General features: G+C 44.4%; 1 protein-coding gene across 1 annotated transcript in view; it reads left to right on the plus strand.

Annotated features, from left to right (window-relative positions):
• Positions 1–17,395, plus strand: part of LOC107185255 (zinc finger protein ush) — a 232,756-nt gene that overhangs the window by 173,016 nt on the left and 42,345 nt on the right. The window lies entirely within an intron of this gene.

Below are 17,395 nucleotides of genomic sequence, written 5' to 3' on the forward strand. Positions count from 1 at the left end.
ATATATGTATATACGTATACAGGGTGTTCATGCTGTTACTAGCCAACGTTTTTCCTGCAGATAGTGAATACTAGAAAAAATCACAGAGGAACAAGTGGTACTGTTTTTTACAAGAGATATAATGGCGTATGTAATTTTCTTGTGCTTGCACTATTTTTTTCGCAATGAAGGTGACATTCAGTTTTTTTAGATGGAATGTTATATATTTTTTTTACATTACGAAAGCGTGTGTCAAGAAGAATTCATTCGTATACGGCACAATGACCTTCAAGGTCACACAAGGTCAGAAATGGAAGTTATATTTTGAATATGTCGTATCAATGAGGTAATACTGAAATTGTCTCGTCATACTGGGAACTTAAGTAAATACTCTGATAATGAACGATATCATCTAATTCGTATCAATAACAAATTATTGTATACTGTCAGTCGTATACTCACTCTGACATATTGGTGCGAAATATTCAAAATGATCTTCCATTTCTGACCTTCTATAACCTTGACAAACGCTTACATATGATATAAAAAAAATAGCGTTCCATTTAAAAATCTGCAGGTCAGCTTCATGTCTAAAAGAAGAAATAATGCAGACACAAAAAAATATAAACGCCAATATGTTGTTTGCAAAAACAGTACTACTTTTCCCATTTCATTTATTTCTCTCCAATAATTATTATTCGCAAGAAAAGCCCTTAATAGCGTGAACACCCTGTATATACGTTCACCAGTGTGCCTCACACGCCAGGCCTCGTTTACCCGCTTCCACGTCCTTCGGGTGTACCCTCGTCGCCATCGAGATTATAGGTGAGCACCGACAGCCAACGGGCTTCCAATACTTTGTAAGTTTATTTGCGATCGTCCGGCTGTTTGTATCTTTATTTATGAAATCACCGAGTCGGCGGGTACGCGCTATCCCCCCCCCCCCCCCGCTGTGTGTTACACTCTCGTTCAGGATACGAAATTAATTATACCAGGCATGAAGGGGGGCCAGTTGCGTCTTGAGGGAAGGATAACTAACTCCGGAGGCCACTGATGGATCCTTTGAACGTGCGCTGATGGATCCCTTGAACTAGAGATGTTCGGTTCCGATTAGATTCTTTAAAAAATCGATTCTTTCACCTAAAAAATCGATTTTTTGAGTCAAAAAAATCCTCGATTCACCAGCCACATCGATGATAATTCTAACTACAGAGGGTGGCCATATTATTATACTCAAAAGATTTGGCTTCAAAATATGCGAAAGAGGTAGCTTTAATGAACTTAAGAATGTATAAACAAATATTATAATACTTCATATATTTATCAACGTCTGGCAACATTGTGAGTAATACGTCAACACATAGACCTCACTTTCCAAAAAACGGCGTGGATATAAGTGCATGTCTAAAAAAGAGTCTTGACATAAGTTTCATCGAAATAATATTCGGTAAGTTCTTAATCGTTTTACAATAAAGACATTTAATCCATCCAATCGCTTAAACATAGAAAACATGAAATTGTTTTATCATAATTTTCCACCCTCTGTACAATTAAAATACACGAAAACACCCCCAGAAAAAGGGGTATAGGACGCAGCTGGAGGAAAAGAAGTTCCGATACACGCATACGGACACCGCGGCACGATATCGTCGCTTCGAACATTTGCCCCGGCGATAAGATCCCGTATCTCCTGAGAAAGCACGGTTTTTATGCCTCCGCACGTTTCTCCGTGTCCGTTTTCACCGCGAACGCGCGCACCCACCGCCGCGGCTACGCGCCTTGCGGGACAAGGACAGAGAGAAAGGTATCGCGGTGTCGGCGGGAGAAGGACAGAGAGAGGAGGGGCAAGCCGCCACGTCTGGCGATGGGCCCACGGTGGTGTGTAGTGTGTATACCGGCTTCAGATAGAGATAGCTATTTTTAATGGAAGTTCCTTCGAGTGCTCGAGTGCCGATAGCCGACCGCCCTATCTGCCGGCTGATATTTTTAATATCGGAAACGGCCAGATGGGGTGGCGGAGGAGAGAGGGTCGGCTTCGGTAGATAAGTCCCTCTCTCTCTTTCTCGTTCTAGCGGTTGGAGAACCAGCGATAACGCGTTGGATCCGTTGGTCGGTGTGTCTGTCTCTTTTCCAACCATTTTTCCCTCGGCCCTCGACGATCTATCGGTCTCCATTCCCCGTTTCCACCCTGATATTTCTCGCACGATCGTGATCTATCCCTCCGTCTCTGGATCGTGTCTCGATCACGGTGACGGGAGTCTGAACGGGGGTGTAACGATGAGATTTTTTTTTTTCTTGTGAGACTTATCGGTATTGTCGAAAGTAGGGAAATATAGCCGTATATCGACAGAGTGAGGGAATTGTGGAGGGGGGATATTTGTGTTGGGGATGTGACATCACGCTCTTATTCGTAAGAGTACAGTAATGTATCGATGAGTGCGACAGACTGAGTTTTCGCTTGGGAGCATTCTTGACAAGGCGGAAAGGTTTTCACCCCCTTATGAATTTGTTTTTTGTACGAAGCCTAGCCTCTGCTTAGCTTCTGGTTGCTCGTGTCGCATTCACCGAGGAATTACTGTATTAGCATAGTATGCACTAGGGATGTTCGATTCCCATTCGATTCTTTAGAAGATCGATTCCCTTGGGTAATATGTCACTGGAATGTGTAAGACACAAACAAACTGCCGAAAATATGGGACCACAGTTTATGATTGATGGAACGGTAACTCATTATTCTGTTTCTATCAGTTATTTCTATCAGTTTCAACACGTCACCGTTCATTAACACTTTGTAGACTAGTATTGTCCTCTTTCTTTAATTATCGGACCTTGAATAACAAAATTTTAATAACGATTACCATACCGTTTGTCGAAGACAGCGGAACTTGTCGTTCGAGCCGTCAGTATCTCATGGACCCCGTTATCGTGGATCTAGAGCCAACAACAATTAGCCGGCGGGGGTCAGAGTTCGTAGCACGGCGCGCTGGCCCGCCGCGATGGGCGGGTTTGCATCGCATCGAGGGCGATCCGAGTAAACAAATCATAAAGGCCGACGTTGGAAGGCCTTACCGCGAACGATCTCCTTCTTCGCGAACCTGTTCCCTCGATCTGATCGTATGTGTGTGTGTACCTTGCGTGAGTGATCTCAATAAAAACCGGACATGTAAGAAAAAAAAACCTATTCAGAGGGGGAAAAATTTATCTCTACAGAAATCAAGCATTTTATTGTATACCTCTCTGGTGGTTTCCCCTTACACCTAATTTCGCGATGCGAGGGATTGTTTGGCTAGGCCATACTATCATATCGTGGGACCCTATTCTTCATTACTACTTGTCTGGAGAACGTATCAACGCGTTCGCTCTTACGAATTTCGCAGATCAGTTCCCTAGAGAAAAGCCTATTAATGGATATTTCTTCTCGTAGAGGTTAGGGACAATGATCTATCAAGTGTTATTATTTAATTCCTGTGACCTTCGTGGCCACTGTAATACCTCGATACTATCAGTGTCAAAATAAGTTTTTACAATTTTAGCACTATGCATGGTTGCATTGTCGCGCCGAAATATACATTTTTCTTCACTAATGTGTTTTGCATCTGTCGTAAAATCTTCATTTATAAATCGTATAGATATTATTCCTTTGTACCCAATCGCACCCCAGCCCATAAGCCCGCCACCTTTAATTTATCTTCTCAATTGATATTGTTCTTTCCTAACATTATACGTCCCGATTGGTGATTCTAAGAGAAATATAAAAAATGGATTATAAAACTGGAAGTCAGTACCCCAACAATCCACTGTCTAATAATTACACGATCGTTCGATCGTTTAAATAACGAAACGAAAAGTGAGCAGTCCACCGAATGAGAACCATGGCGTCTGGCGGTATCGAAAAGAAGGTAAATAAAAACAAACAACAACAGGAGGAACAGATACCGTCGAAAACAGTCGGAAACACTGTTCAGACGTTCGAGATCGAGCGTCGCAGGCGAGAGAAGAGAGGGAGAAAGAAAGGTAGAGAAAGAGAGAGAGCGGAGACCTGGTGTATTCCAATTTACCGTCGCGATACCAGCCCACGAAGGAGAAGAAGCGTACGCGGAACGATCGATAAATCGGTTTCCACGGGCGCGTATCCGATATCCTCCTGGCCGCGATGGGGGTGGGGGAGGGGTTGGCTCGTACGCGGCGCGGCCAGGGTGCGGGCCCGATTAACACGTTGTTTGTATAGGGGAATGTATAATAACAGGTTGCGCCGTTGGCATAGGTACCCATTTGTATCTGTAGGAGGGCATCTCGGGTTCTCGGTCCCGCGGAAGGATAAGAGGTGGACCGAACATGGTGAACACGCCGAGTGGGAGAGTGGGGGAGAGAGAGAGAAAGGATCGAGAGTGGTATGGAATTTGGTGAGGAAAGCCGATACGCTTCCAAGGGGTATGAAGAACGAATCCGAAGCGGAGGGAAGAAAATTGTTGAGACATTCAATGTTAACCCGTCTAACCTTAGGACCTCTTTAGAAGTAAAGAGATAATATTTTGTTATACATTCTAACTCAGTAGACGAGACGAAGAAACAGTTTTTGGATTTAAGAAAAAGCTTTGTTATTCAATTCTGGGTTTACTGGAGCGACGAGAAACATTCAGAACATGAGAAAATTCGAGTTTATAGGAAATATATGGGTCTACAATACACTGTAAGGCTTCTGAAAGGGTTAACAAAACATAGATCTTAGAAATATATATACCTGCAAAAACATTTTTTTTTTCAAATAACAGTATTGAAAATAAAGTTCCTAAATACATCATTTCAAACAGTTACTTCTTACTTTCATTTCCAATCAAATTTGCCCAGATCTAAGGTACACCCGTTCGAAAAACAACCCCTTCAACAGATTCCCTCTTACGCAACAGTGGGATACAATAAATAAATAAAAAGCAGAAGACCAAAAATCTGACAAAAATTCACTCACAGCGATCGCGAAAAGCGTTTCACGGGGGAGGGAACAGGACCGCGAGAGAAAGAGGGACAGAGAGCGGGATAGGAAGGAGCAGGGATGCATTCTCCAGTATCTGCATTGCATCGGAGGTTGCACGGTCTTCGTGGTCCGGTCTCGATGCACCTGGTGCGCCATCGCCTCGATCTCGATGCCGCCCCGGGCCCATCTCCCACCCCCCTTCCCCGTTCATCTTCAGAATCGCCCATAACCACCGCTACCCTCGTAAGCGTCGATCCCGCGCCAAGACCAGCTCGAAACGCCCTGAAAATCCACTGTGAACCGTTCGAGGATCGATCTGGGTCCTGATTCACAGACGATAAGGCGGTTTGCACGCCGCCCCACGAACCCTGCTCCGCGTTATGAGAAGCCAGGCGATCGCGGACCAATTGTGTGTTGTAGCCTGGCGGCTGGAACGTCCAGACGAGGCGTAACGACGCGTCGTTAGCTTGTTGACTGAGACCACCTTCTGATTTCCACCGTGATTTTTCCTAGGTCGTGAGTTTTCACCCGTCGTGGGCATCTTGGAATTGAATTATCCGCGGCCTACGGTTTTATTCACCTGGTATAGTGCCTCTCTGAGCTATAGTAACTTTAAGCGGTAAACTTAAACTTTAACCCCTGAGCAGGGAATCAGAATTGGTTTTCGTGTTTCAAGGGTTGATTGTGGGCACGAAGGGGTTGTTTTTCGTTAAGGTTCGATTGTGCCTTGCTCCAAGGCTTCTGAAATAATTTTGTTATAGATATTTCTCAAGGGAAACGTATTATTTCTATGTTTGTGTGTTTGTTGCTTGGCCCGAACAGTGCGGTTCGTTAATCAGAGAAAATAAGTTACACAAATCTGACGATGAGTGCTTTAACGCTTTAGTTTATTTCCTTCAAGATCATTGGAATAATTGGATCGTAACTTCTTTATATTGTAGGAGCGTTGGAAAAATGAGAGGGCCCAAGTGGGATTCGAACTCACGACCCCCGGCACCGAAAGCAGAGACTCTACCCACTACTCTACGAAACCCTTCTATTTTCCAAAGATGTTATTTGCGTCTTTGTTGGGTATGGAGTTCCCGATCCCACAATATGTCTATACAAGTATTTCTCAAATGAGACAATGTGAATATTTTGACGGGAACAATTAACCAAACACCGACATTCGTCACCCCATTGGCAACACTTTCACCGATATGTGTAAAACGTAATTCCTCCTGTAACGTCTTTCAATTTAATTATTCTTTTCTTCCCCCTTTCTTCGTCATTTTTATATCGAATTTCGAGATTTTTACGAAACACAGCGATAAATCACCCGCGAATCGTTTCATGGACGAGCCACGGGAATCGTCTCGCGGAGAAGATACGAAACAGAGAGGTACATCGGCGTACAATAGTGAGATACGGTTGCCGCGTCATTACCCCGACGCGGAGCCAGCGACGACGACGAACACGACCGTAGACAACCGACGTCGCGCACTTTGTCAACTTCGTATATCAATCAACCATGGGAAGGGGAAGGGGGACGCCGGTAATGCTCCCGGGACATGGCGAACAGTCGATAAAGGACATCGATGCATGAACCAGAGCAGCCGATGAGCCGAGCTCCGAGATAAACTCCTGGCTGGAGGTGGAGGTCTCGTGTGCGCTCGGTGATAGCCTCGTGGATTTTATTTTTCGGATTGACGGAAGATTCGCGAACCTTTTTTCTTTCGTATTCGGTCCACCTAGATTCTTTAACACTAGAACTACCAAACCAGTCAAAATGACTGGTCAGTACAATCTTACAACGACGATTAAAATGTTACGGCAACAGATTTTCTCAGATCTTTTGCAGCTGGTATTACGATATGAAAGATGATGTAGAAATCATACGACGAGTTTGGCTAATGGGGGATAAGGTAACAACCATACTAAAAGCATCTGAATATAATTCCTCAGTCAGCTGTGAATACACTCAAACACGACACGAATGAACAAAACATTTAACATAGGCATACAAACTAAAAAAAAAAAGAAAAAATACCTTCTGAATACATTAACTTTCGTTATACCCCATTCGATTATTTTCAATCCCGCCATCGCAATCCGAATCATCCCCGCGAATCTCGAAAGCTCCGACACGAGGTTCAACCCAATCACGACCAGGCAACGGAACTGCCCAAAAGTTGGTCGTGTTCATCACCCCCAAAAACATCGCGCGCAATTAATCGACGAACGATAAAACTCCAACGTCGCAATCGCGGGCGGTTTTGAAAACGTGTGTGGGCACGGAAGCACGCCTGACGTTCCAGGTTTCCGCAAAAACCCCGAGCAATTATCGGTGCCCTGATAAGACGGTGTGGCGAGCCATCCCCGAATAGAAGAGGGGGTGGCGGTGGCCACCCCTCGCGACCATAAATAAGCCAACGCTGAAATCCCGTGGATCGTTTTAAAATTACCCTTCCAGGGGGCCGTTAGCCCCGAAAACCAGAAGGAGAACTCCGATCAGATATAACGCGACGCTGCTGGGCGCGGGATGAAGATAACGAATCCGCGATGCGCGCAGATCGATCGGCCTACTGAGGGGGGTGGGTCGAGCCTAACCGATGCACCCCCAAAAACTTTCCGCGGGTTGAGAGAAAGGGAGAGAGAGGAAGTGCCTCTAGGATGACGCCGGGTAAAAGTGGATGGGTTCGTGATGCCGACCCCGCGTGGTTGCGGAAGGGGGTTGGCAGGGAGGAAGGGGGAAAGGGGGTGGTTCGGTGCCGGCTGGAGGAGCTTATCGCGAAGCGCACGCGGTCGCCACCGCCAGTCACCAGCCGCGGAATTCCGAGGAATTCGACGGGGGGTTGGGGGTGGGTTAGAGGGGTGGGAAAAGGGGTGCCACCGAGCCCCGACACCGAGGGACCCAGGCGGCGGATGTATATCGTCGTTTGGCAGAACCACCGGGGGTTTTCTGATTGCGATGAATTTCTTTTGCTGGGGCCGTGGGGGAGGTGGGAACCGAGAGCGTCTCTATTCTGCCCTCGAACCCGCCTAGGATATAGGGGTGGGGAGTATAGGACTGTAATACGACTGATTTGACGGATGTTATCGGGGTGATTTTATTCTAGCGATGATTGATCGGTGATCGGGGCTGTTGTGGCTGTTTTGGCGATTGGTGGCTTTCTGATGCTAGTGTTGGGGAAAATTTTATTCGAGTAATACACAGGGTGAAACGTGACAGCCAAGATATTCAGGGGGCAGCCTGTCCTCACTCTGTATACTGAAAAGTAATTGATTTCAATTATTCCTTCAGGTTCGAAATAGAATAAAAAGCTCCTAGGATCTCACTAAACTTTCTACCCTTTAACAGGTGAAACTCTCCCGAATTCCCCTGAATATCTCGACAAAACCACTCCATCGTAATATTCATTAATATCCCTGTATTATAATTCCATCCTGATCTCGATCCTGTTGACGTGCGATCCTACAAAAGTAAATTTACTCTGAAGATGGTGATACTTTCTAGAGTACTCCAGTCAGTCTATACTCCCAGTTACTCTTCTTTTTTCTTTTAGAGGCGCGATACTTTCCCTAGTTATCAGCGATCCACGGTGCCGAGCGTGCACGGACGGCGGCGAGCCTCTCGGTCGTGTGTAACCGCGCGGAATCGCCGTGGTATCGGCGCGCAGCCACACGCGTATCTCCTCTCGCGCGACCCGGTTCCTACCCGGCAACCCACCGCGACTCCGAGAGAAATAAGAGAGGGAGAGACGCAGCACTTCCTTATCTCCCGTAACGACTGCTCGTTATTAATCGGCGCGCGCTGTTCGAGATACCCGGCCCCGCCGCCGCCACCCCCCACAACCCACCCCTTTGGTCCGACGAGCTTCGCCGCACACTTTCGACCCAGGGGGCGGTTGTTCACGACGTGCCCGTGAGCACCAAACACGCGTCAGAACCGGATGTTGGTGGGTTTCTGGTGAATTTTTCGTGGTATATTTTAGGGTTGTACAGGGTGTAACAAAAGTGTTCTAGATCCTTGAAATGGGTCACTCATGAGGTGATTTGGAACAAGTTTGTTTTTAGGAAAAATGGTATCCGCGGCTTTGTTAACGAGATATTACCGAAAAACACCGATCAATCAGAGCCCTGCAATTTGAGACACGAATATCTGATAATTAAAATGGGACTGAATTTCGAATACTGTGCCAGAGACTTTACCACGTTGGTAATACATAAATAGTATTAAATTCCCTTAATATCTTTGTTTTATTTCGTTCTCCATGTTAAGGGATACTATAAATGCATAAATATCCGTAGATTAGTGATTATTGAATGCGGTAATTGCGAAGATGTAGGTTTTGTATCTGTTGGGGGTGAGTTTGGGACGGGATGTATGTACGATTTACTATCGTATAATTATTTTATGTGGCATGTTACTTAGTAACGTTAAATTGAATAAGGAGCAACTTATTAAAAATTAGTAAAACGAAAGAATTTTATAATATGTATGTACAGTTTACATACACGGTTATTTAGACTCACTATTTACTGTGAATAATGCTTAGATCGTTTTTTCACTGATATTTTACGGTATCGTTCGTATTAATAAAAAAAAAAAAAAGCACGGGGATCACTGGAAGATGTCCCGATCGGGGGAGAATCATTCTGCCGAATGAAATTCGAAGGTGATCGTTGAATTTCTTCGCCCTTTAATTTACATCAACCATGAATATTTCACGTCGTGAAGCGTAATCGAGATCGAGGAATATTCACCCTTTGTGATTTAAATTCATTTTAGTCTTCCGTTATTTACTATAATATTTTCTTAATATGTTATGTCGAAATATAGTGTGGTTAGACTGTTTCAATATCGACACCGAGGGGGTGAAAATACAGGAACATAAAAATTTTCTATTTGTTTCTATACTTTTCTTTTATACATCTATACTTTCTATATTTTTCTTCTATAAATTCTATACTTCTACACTTTCTATACTTTTCTTCTATAACTTCTATACTTTCTATACTTTCCTTCCGTAATTTCTATATTTCCTATACGGTTCTTCTATAACTTCTATACTTTCCATACTTTTTCTTCTATACTTCTATACCTTCTATACTTTTCTTCAATAACTTCTATAACTTCTATACTTTCCATACTTTTCTTCACCACGTCTACACATTCTATACAATTCCAGCAAAGTTCAAAAATTCGACAAGACCTACGTTCCCACATGCGAAGCCTGATTCTCACCTCGCAAATGCAGCAATTACACGTACCCGTTACTCAACCATCTAACGGAGAAAAAACTGGGGGTGTTAGGGTTCGACGGCACCTAGGAGAAAATACTGCGCGATTCGCGGAAGCTGTATAATCGTTCGTGAGATCGGTCGAGGGGCGGGTGGGACGATTTAAGCGCGATCGCGTCGCATTAGCCCCTGACGGAGGAGAACGTACGATGGCGTGCGAAACTGGCCGATAAGTCGTCGTCGCCCATCGTCGATTGCGACGGCGTCCGGGGTTGGAGAGAGACTCTGTGTTCGTACGGTTATCTGTAGACGCGGTTTGCAGTTGCTTGCTAACTAACGGCTCGATGAAAAGCTCGTCGTCTCCCTCCGAGAATATCCGAGAACAGTGGTTGGTGCGCACCACGCCATGGGAAGAAGCCACTCGTTGAAATCACCGGCGATAAAACGACATTTTTTAACCGCGAAATAGTGAATCCTTTTGCCTCTAAGCCTTCATTTATTAAAATCCCCGTGAACTCGCGAATTAAGGGAGGGAAACTGTTCAGGATAAAGGGGTTGCGAGAGGATCCACAGAATTATCCGACACCCCCACCGTTTGGTATCAATAATCGATTAATATCGGCCCGGTTAAATACGATCCTGCGGCCGTTACCGGGGTAGATAAGTCGTCGATAGCTGGAGGGGAAGGGTAGAAGGAGTCGCGGAGCCGTTAACTAACGACTCGATGAAAAGCTCGTTGGCCGCGATTGGAGCTAGCTGGCCCCGATAGGGGAAGGACTCCGGGATAGATATTAGCCGACGGGACAGGGGAGCGCGTGGCAGCCGGTAAATTCTACGGTTGATTGCCAAGAAATTACCACCAAGGAATAGTACGATTGCTCCAGCTCTTCTTTAACGCGCGTTTTCCTTTGAATCGTTCCCAGCGGAGTAAATCGTGGTAATCCGGTGATTTAAGGGCTCGAGTACTGATTTCGGGCAGGGAATTTAAGATTCTCTGTATTATTGAATGTCCGTGTAACTTTGTGGGTATTACTGAGTGTTAGGTCGGTCCTCGAGGTCACTTTGATCAGTCCTAGATGGTAACGAAGTCTAGGTTTTTCGTGAAGAATAATTTTCTGTAGATTTATCGAGTTGAGGGGTTGAAACACAGTCAGCTCTGAGGGATAGAATCGATCTATAAATTTTTCTCTGGACAACTCACTCATTCTAACCTCAAATCCAACCCCTAAATATTAATTCCCCCTGATCCTTCGAGTACATCACAAGACTCTAATCCTACGATTTATACAGGGTGGTAAAAGAAAGGGTTCGTAGCTTCTATAATAGATAGTACTTTCCACGTGATGAAAAAAAGTCCTCGTAAACATGGGTCGATAAATTAATGTCTTAATAATCATAGATTACCTTTATCATTTCTTCTTTTCCTGGTAACAGAAGGTTTCCTTTAATTTCCACTAGTTTCGAGTTAGTTTCACTCGACTCGAGAAGCTCACTCGTGTTTAATCGAATCGAAAAATTGTTAACAACATTAAAAATCTTAATTTTTCAACCCATGTTTACCAGAACTTTTTCTCGTCATTTGACGAGTACAACCTACCCTAAAAGTTACGAACCCTCTTTTATCACCCTGTATACACCACTTCCCACCGAAAACAGAAGATGATTCGCACCGTGTCAGACTCCTCGCGGTTCCCACCCCGTATGGAAGTCAGTCGGACGGTCGCTACGAGCATCCCCTATCGGAAAAATTGAAGCTCATTACGGGTAATCAATAACCGATACATTATCGGTACGTTAGTAGGAGGCGGTTGGAAGTCTGCCTGTAGGGAGGACTAGCAGCTCATCTCCGCGTCGTGGGATGGGTTGAATGGGGTGGGGAGGGACTCTACGGCTCGACGGGGGGATGTTCGAGGGTTCCGATTTACGCAAGTATATTGAATTTATTGAGATGAGCCTAGGGATAGCGCGGCCAGGAGGATATTAGCTGCCTACCAACCTCCCCGACGTTTCATACGATCCCATCCCCTACCCCTCTTTCGCGCCCCCGTTTCAACCACCCCTCGCGCCCGCCTGAAGGCGAGAGGCCCTCCTCCACCGACGCCCACCGTCGGCTACGTCGTCCTCCCGCGCATTTATTAAGATCGCGGTGCTGATTTATGCCAACCGATAGAAGGCGGCGGCTGACTGCTCGGGGGGTGAGGAGGATGGGTCCGCAATGCGATTCAAAGCAAATCTAATATCGACTCCGGCGTCGATTATCGGCCGGCGACGAGACGAGGTCGCGTGGGATGGGGATCTTCTCGCCCGACGGAATACGTTTCAATTCTACTTGGAGGAATATCTGGTTCACCAATTAGCGATTTATGTGTAGAATATATGTATGTTTCTTTTGGGTATTTTGTTTTTGAAAGTGGGGTAGTTGGGGTGATTGGAGGAATAAAGTAATTCAGGTATAGATGGATCTTAGGTGTACCACTTAGGGATTTATATTCAGAATATATATTTTTTAGTGCTTTGTCTCTGAAAGTGGGGTAGTTGTGGTACGTTGGAAGAGTAAGGTAATTCTAAGGTAATCTAAAGAAGAAATGACTTTAAACGATCGATGGTAAATATTAATAAGACTGCAACCTTTCTAGTAGACTTAAAATCTGCAAATAAACAAATCTCACCACTGACTGGTGTAACTATAAAACTGCCCCAAAATTTTCAATTCTTATGTACCCGGTTAAAATAAATACGAACCATGAATGCCATGTCTGAATTTATATTCCGTCGAAGAAAAGTGGTGTATTTTTATTTCAACCACGTACTACCTATTCAACCATAATACTAAAGGATTGAAAATTGTCAGGGTGGTGTTATAGTTCTGCAAAAGAAGTGACTGAGATATGGTGTTCACACAGTAAAGGTGATTCCACAACGGAAATTATTCACATGTCAATCTAACTGTACACAATTTATCACCTGAAATTTTTACACTCGTCAACCCTTTCCAACCATTCGTTTTTCTGTTGCAGGTAAGTCTGACGTGCCAAATCAGAGGAACGCTCTCGCCATCGCCGTAAGTTAGAAAATAAGTATCCAGATTAACGATGTACAAACCGAGTAAACTATTTTTAGAAGAAGTCTCGAAGGTGTTTACGCCTCCCAATATTTCGAGACAGTTTCGAGAATAGTCGGCTGTGTCGCGATGCAATTTCATCGGATTTTATCGGAGATTTTTCGAGGCGTCGGGTGACCGACGCGAGACGTCGACGTCGCGACGATCCTCGGGGGTAATCGTTGCCTATATACCGGCAGGACTGAGAAGTCCTGCGGATTCTGCGGCTCCGCGCGAGCGATTTCGGGCTGTCCTTATCGTCGGCGACCAGCCGTGGTTCTACAACTTAACCCTTCCAGGGCAACACGGCGCCAGAGATTACCTTTGCAAGCCCCCCGTCGTCTTTCCTGCGCCACTCGGGATCCAACCGCCTCTTTCTGAACCATCTCAACCCGAAAACGTTCCACTTTTCCGCCCGTGCTCGATTTTGAGAGATTCCGGAAATCGTCTTAGGTGCTTCTGTAATCGCCATTTCCGGCGATTTTCTGCTAGGGAAAAAATTGATTCCGGAAAGAAATCGGGTGAAATCGTAAGATTTTGGAAGATCTTGGTGGTTTCGTAATAGCTTTCTTCATTAATTTTCGACTATCGATTAGAACTATCTATTTCATCGTTCGTTTTGGTCTTGAAGGATTCTGAGATCTTTCAATAATTCTGCAATAATTTGGAGAAAGAAATTACACGAGGATCTTCCACTTTTTTGTCCGTTTTCAAGGAACTCGAATATATAGTCCAACCTCGATTTTCAAGAATTTTAGGAGTTTCTTCTAGTCCTTTAATTCTTCCACTTGAATATTACCAACCCTAATAATCATAGACTCCAGTTAGTTTCCATCGCCAATTGAAAAAGAATAGCCCAACCTTGACTTTCATGACTTCCACTAATTTTTATTAATTTTCTAGTTCCTCCACTTCAATATTATCGACCCTAATAATCGTCCATTCCAGTCAGTTTTTACCACCAAATTGAAAAAGAAAACTACTCGTACCCGCAGAAGGAATTGTCCGTAAAGAAATTCCTGCGTGTAAAAGGAATTCTATTTATACACCGACGGATAGAAGAACCTGTTTAGCGAAAAGTGAATATATATTTCCGGAGCGAGATATCGGGACGTGAGGCGAGACCCCTTGGATAAGGATCGAAATAGACTTCGGTCGCCTAACACACACACACATCTATGCTACTCTTCGATCGAAGGCAAACATATTTTTCTCGCGTTCTCCTGGAAAAGGGGGATGCGTGCGTGATTGAAAAGGCGGTTCGCGGTGACAAGGAGCTGCCAGGCCCCGATAAGCCGCCTGGATAAGCGAACGTCGGCGAATATGAATATGAAAATGGGGTGGAAGCAGCCTCGACGTTCCCTTCGTTGAAACGAAACGCAACAGTTATCTGCTGGGAACACAGTATCTTCTCCATCAGACGTTCAATTAACTTTGTTCCTTAACGAAAAAGGATGGGAAGCTTCGCTGAAGAAATTCAAGGTGCACGTAACAACGGGAGAGATAGTTTAAACCGGAGGATGTTAGGAACGATGTGAAATGTTTTAAATAGATCTGGACCGCTTGCTTTTATTCTGACTGTACTGTAAATGTTAAAAAATGTGTTCGTTTACGTCGGGGGTAACAGAATAGGTTTCACGAAGATAGTTAAAATGTTCCATATGCAGTTAGAGTAAACGACGAGTAGATATCTCGTAATATTCAGATTAATATAAATATCCTTATTTCGTGGAGACTTCGACGAAATGATTAAAAATTAAATTGAAAGTTCATCTGTAACATAAGTTTAAAAATTCCAACAAAACCAGTTCCAGATTATTAATTCCAACTGTTCTCAATCAAAATTTACCCCATTCTCACCCTTCTCATGTCTCGACCCGTAAACGCGCAATTTTCTTGTAAATTCGCAAACAGAGTTGTTCAAATTTTTACTTACAAAATTTACTAAAAAATTTTACTCTCGAATAAATTCGTTTTATTCGCAACTTTTGAAACAATAAAATTTTATTCAAATAATACTCAATTCTGTCGCAAAGAAATCGGTTTTAGGATTAAAAGTATTACAGAAAGTGGTCGAGAAATATTCGAAAACCTACGCCAGGGACGCTTTCCAAACGGCTTGTTAAAGCTCACCCTCCCCTTTCCGCGCGGTAGACGAGGGCTCGGAGAATTCGGACGGGCGCGGGGGTAGTATTTAGATATTCTAATGGCCGCCTGATAACAAGACGCCACGGCGCACGAGATAAAGACGAGACGCCCCCGTCGAGGACGCGACGCTGCGCGTCGCTGATAACGCCCGGAGAGCCCACGCTCGTTGTTTACGTATACGGCACATTACATGGGCCACGTTAAGGTGTATCTCCGCGTCGGGTTGGTGCGCGCGCGTGCACGCGTGCATTCAGCCGCGGCCCACGTTTATTGGCGCAGCGAATATTAATGAAACGACTGTGGACGGCTACAGCAACGTCGAAAAGACCATCCTGAGATGACTTCTAAGGGAAACGTCTTTATCTTTGGAATATTTGATAGGAGTGGGCTCTAACGAAAATTAAAAAAATCGTACATTTCCTGGGTGATTCTTGATACTGCAATTAGGAAAACATCGTGATAGGTCGAGAGGATTTTGAGATATCTGTAGAACTTGTTACTCTTTTCGAATGTTGGAAACCTGCAAGTGGAGGAGGAATACTTTATTGAAAATTGCAATAATAAACTGTATTTCCTAACAGGTACAAATAGTAAAGTAAAGAGCTACTCGGATTACTATTGATACTATTGATCCTCTTGCGATTTTTGGGACCTATACAGGGTGGCCCAAAAAGATGGGACAACCCGTAACATGGATATTCCTTATGCAAATACAAATCGAAATGTCCTTTACACAGTAATCACTAGACTACGGATTTTATGCATTTATGGTCAATAGGGCTCTGTGAAATACAATAAAAGGCAACAACTTTCATCGGAGTCAATGAGCTTTCCATTTTAGTCTGAACCCAATAAGATACTTAAGAAGAAAAATAAATTCCTACATTTCCCCTATCTTCATAAATTACTTTAGAAAATATTATTTCGTATAAAAATCCGCAGTCTAGTAATCACCTACCATAAGAAATAGAGAAAGATCATAAGGATCCATGCTCGTTTCCAGCCGCTTAAAATTCCCTAACCCCTGCCTTCGCGGGATTCACTCAAGCCCCCGGATAGTAATCTAGAACCATCGAGCGCGACGATACCGATCCATGAAATCACGAACCTATTCCCCCCCCCCCCGTTATCGATCGTATATTCACCCTATTGGGTATCTCCACCTCCTAACTATTCCGTCATTTCGGTGTGCTTTCTAATTATCTAAATAAAAAGTTTCGAATAACGAATAAAAGGTAAAAAGATATTTCTTCATATTTAATTGTTTAAACGTGGAAATTTTACATTTTATAATCAAATAATACTTCTTCATGAATCGATCGACATTTCTCCAACGATTATTTAATCTCATTAACTGTTTAAACTTCAGAACGACACCCTTAGATACTACTACTTTTCACGGTGTATTATTCGAATAAAATTCTGCCCAACTCTTATAGTACAAACAGCGCCAAGAAATCGGCCCCCGTTTATCGAGTTCGCGTAGAAGGTGTTTCCCTAGGCGTCTCCGATTACCGGTTAACGATCGTCCACCCGCGATCCAGATACCCTACCTATCCTCTTCGCAGCGTCTGAGAGTCACGAGTCACGTGGAAACCGGACGCGCAAGGATCCCAGGGATCCTGGACGACAAAACGACACTCCACATACTCTTATTTCCAACGATTGGATCGAGCCTCTGTGCACACACACACCCACGTGCAAAGACGCGCAAGCAGGCTCATGCCCACGGGGGGAGAATAAAGTCCGTGGCTCGAACGTGTTGAACTTATCCGCCGCTCGGTGTCCGGCCGTAGATATGTTAATCAGCGAGACAGGGTAGTGGTGGTTGTGTGCAAAAGCGATCCAAAGGAGTGGACGATAGTTGCGTGCCCGGCATCCCGAAGTTCCAACGACTATAATTATAAATCAGCCCTCCCTTATGCTAATGCCTCTCTCTGTCTCCTCTACGGGGCCTTCTGGCGCGCGCACAC

The sequence above is a fragment of the Dufourea novaeangliae genome, unplaced genomic scaffold (assembly GCF_001272555.1).
Source record: "Dufourea novaeangliae isolate 0120121106 unplaced genomic scaffold, ASM127255v1 scaffold55, whole genome shotgun sequence".
Lineage (NCBI taxonomy): Eukaryota > Metazoa > Arthropoda > Insecta > Hymenoptera > Halictidae > Dufourea > Dufourea novaeangliae.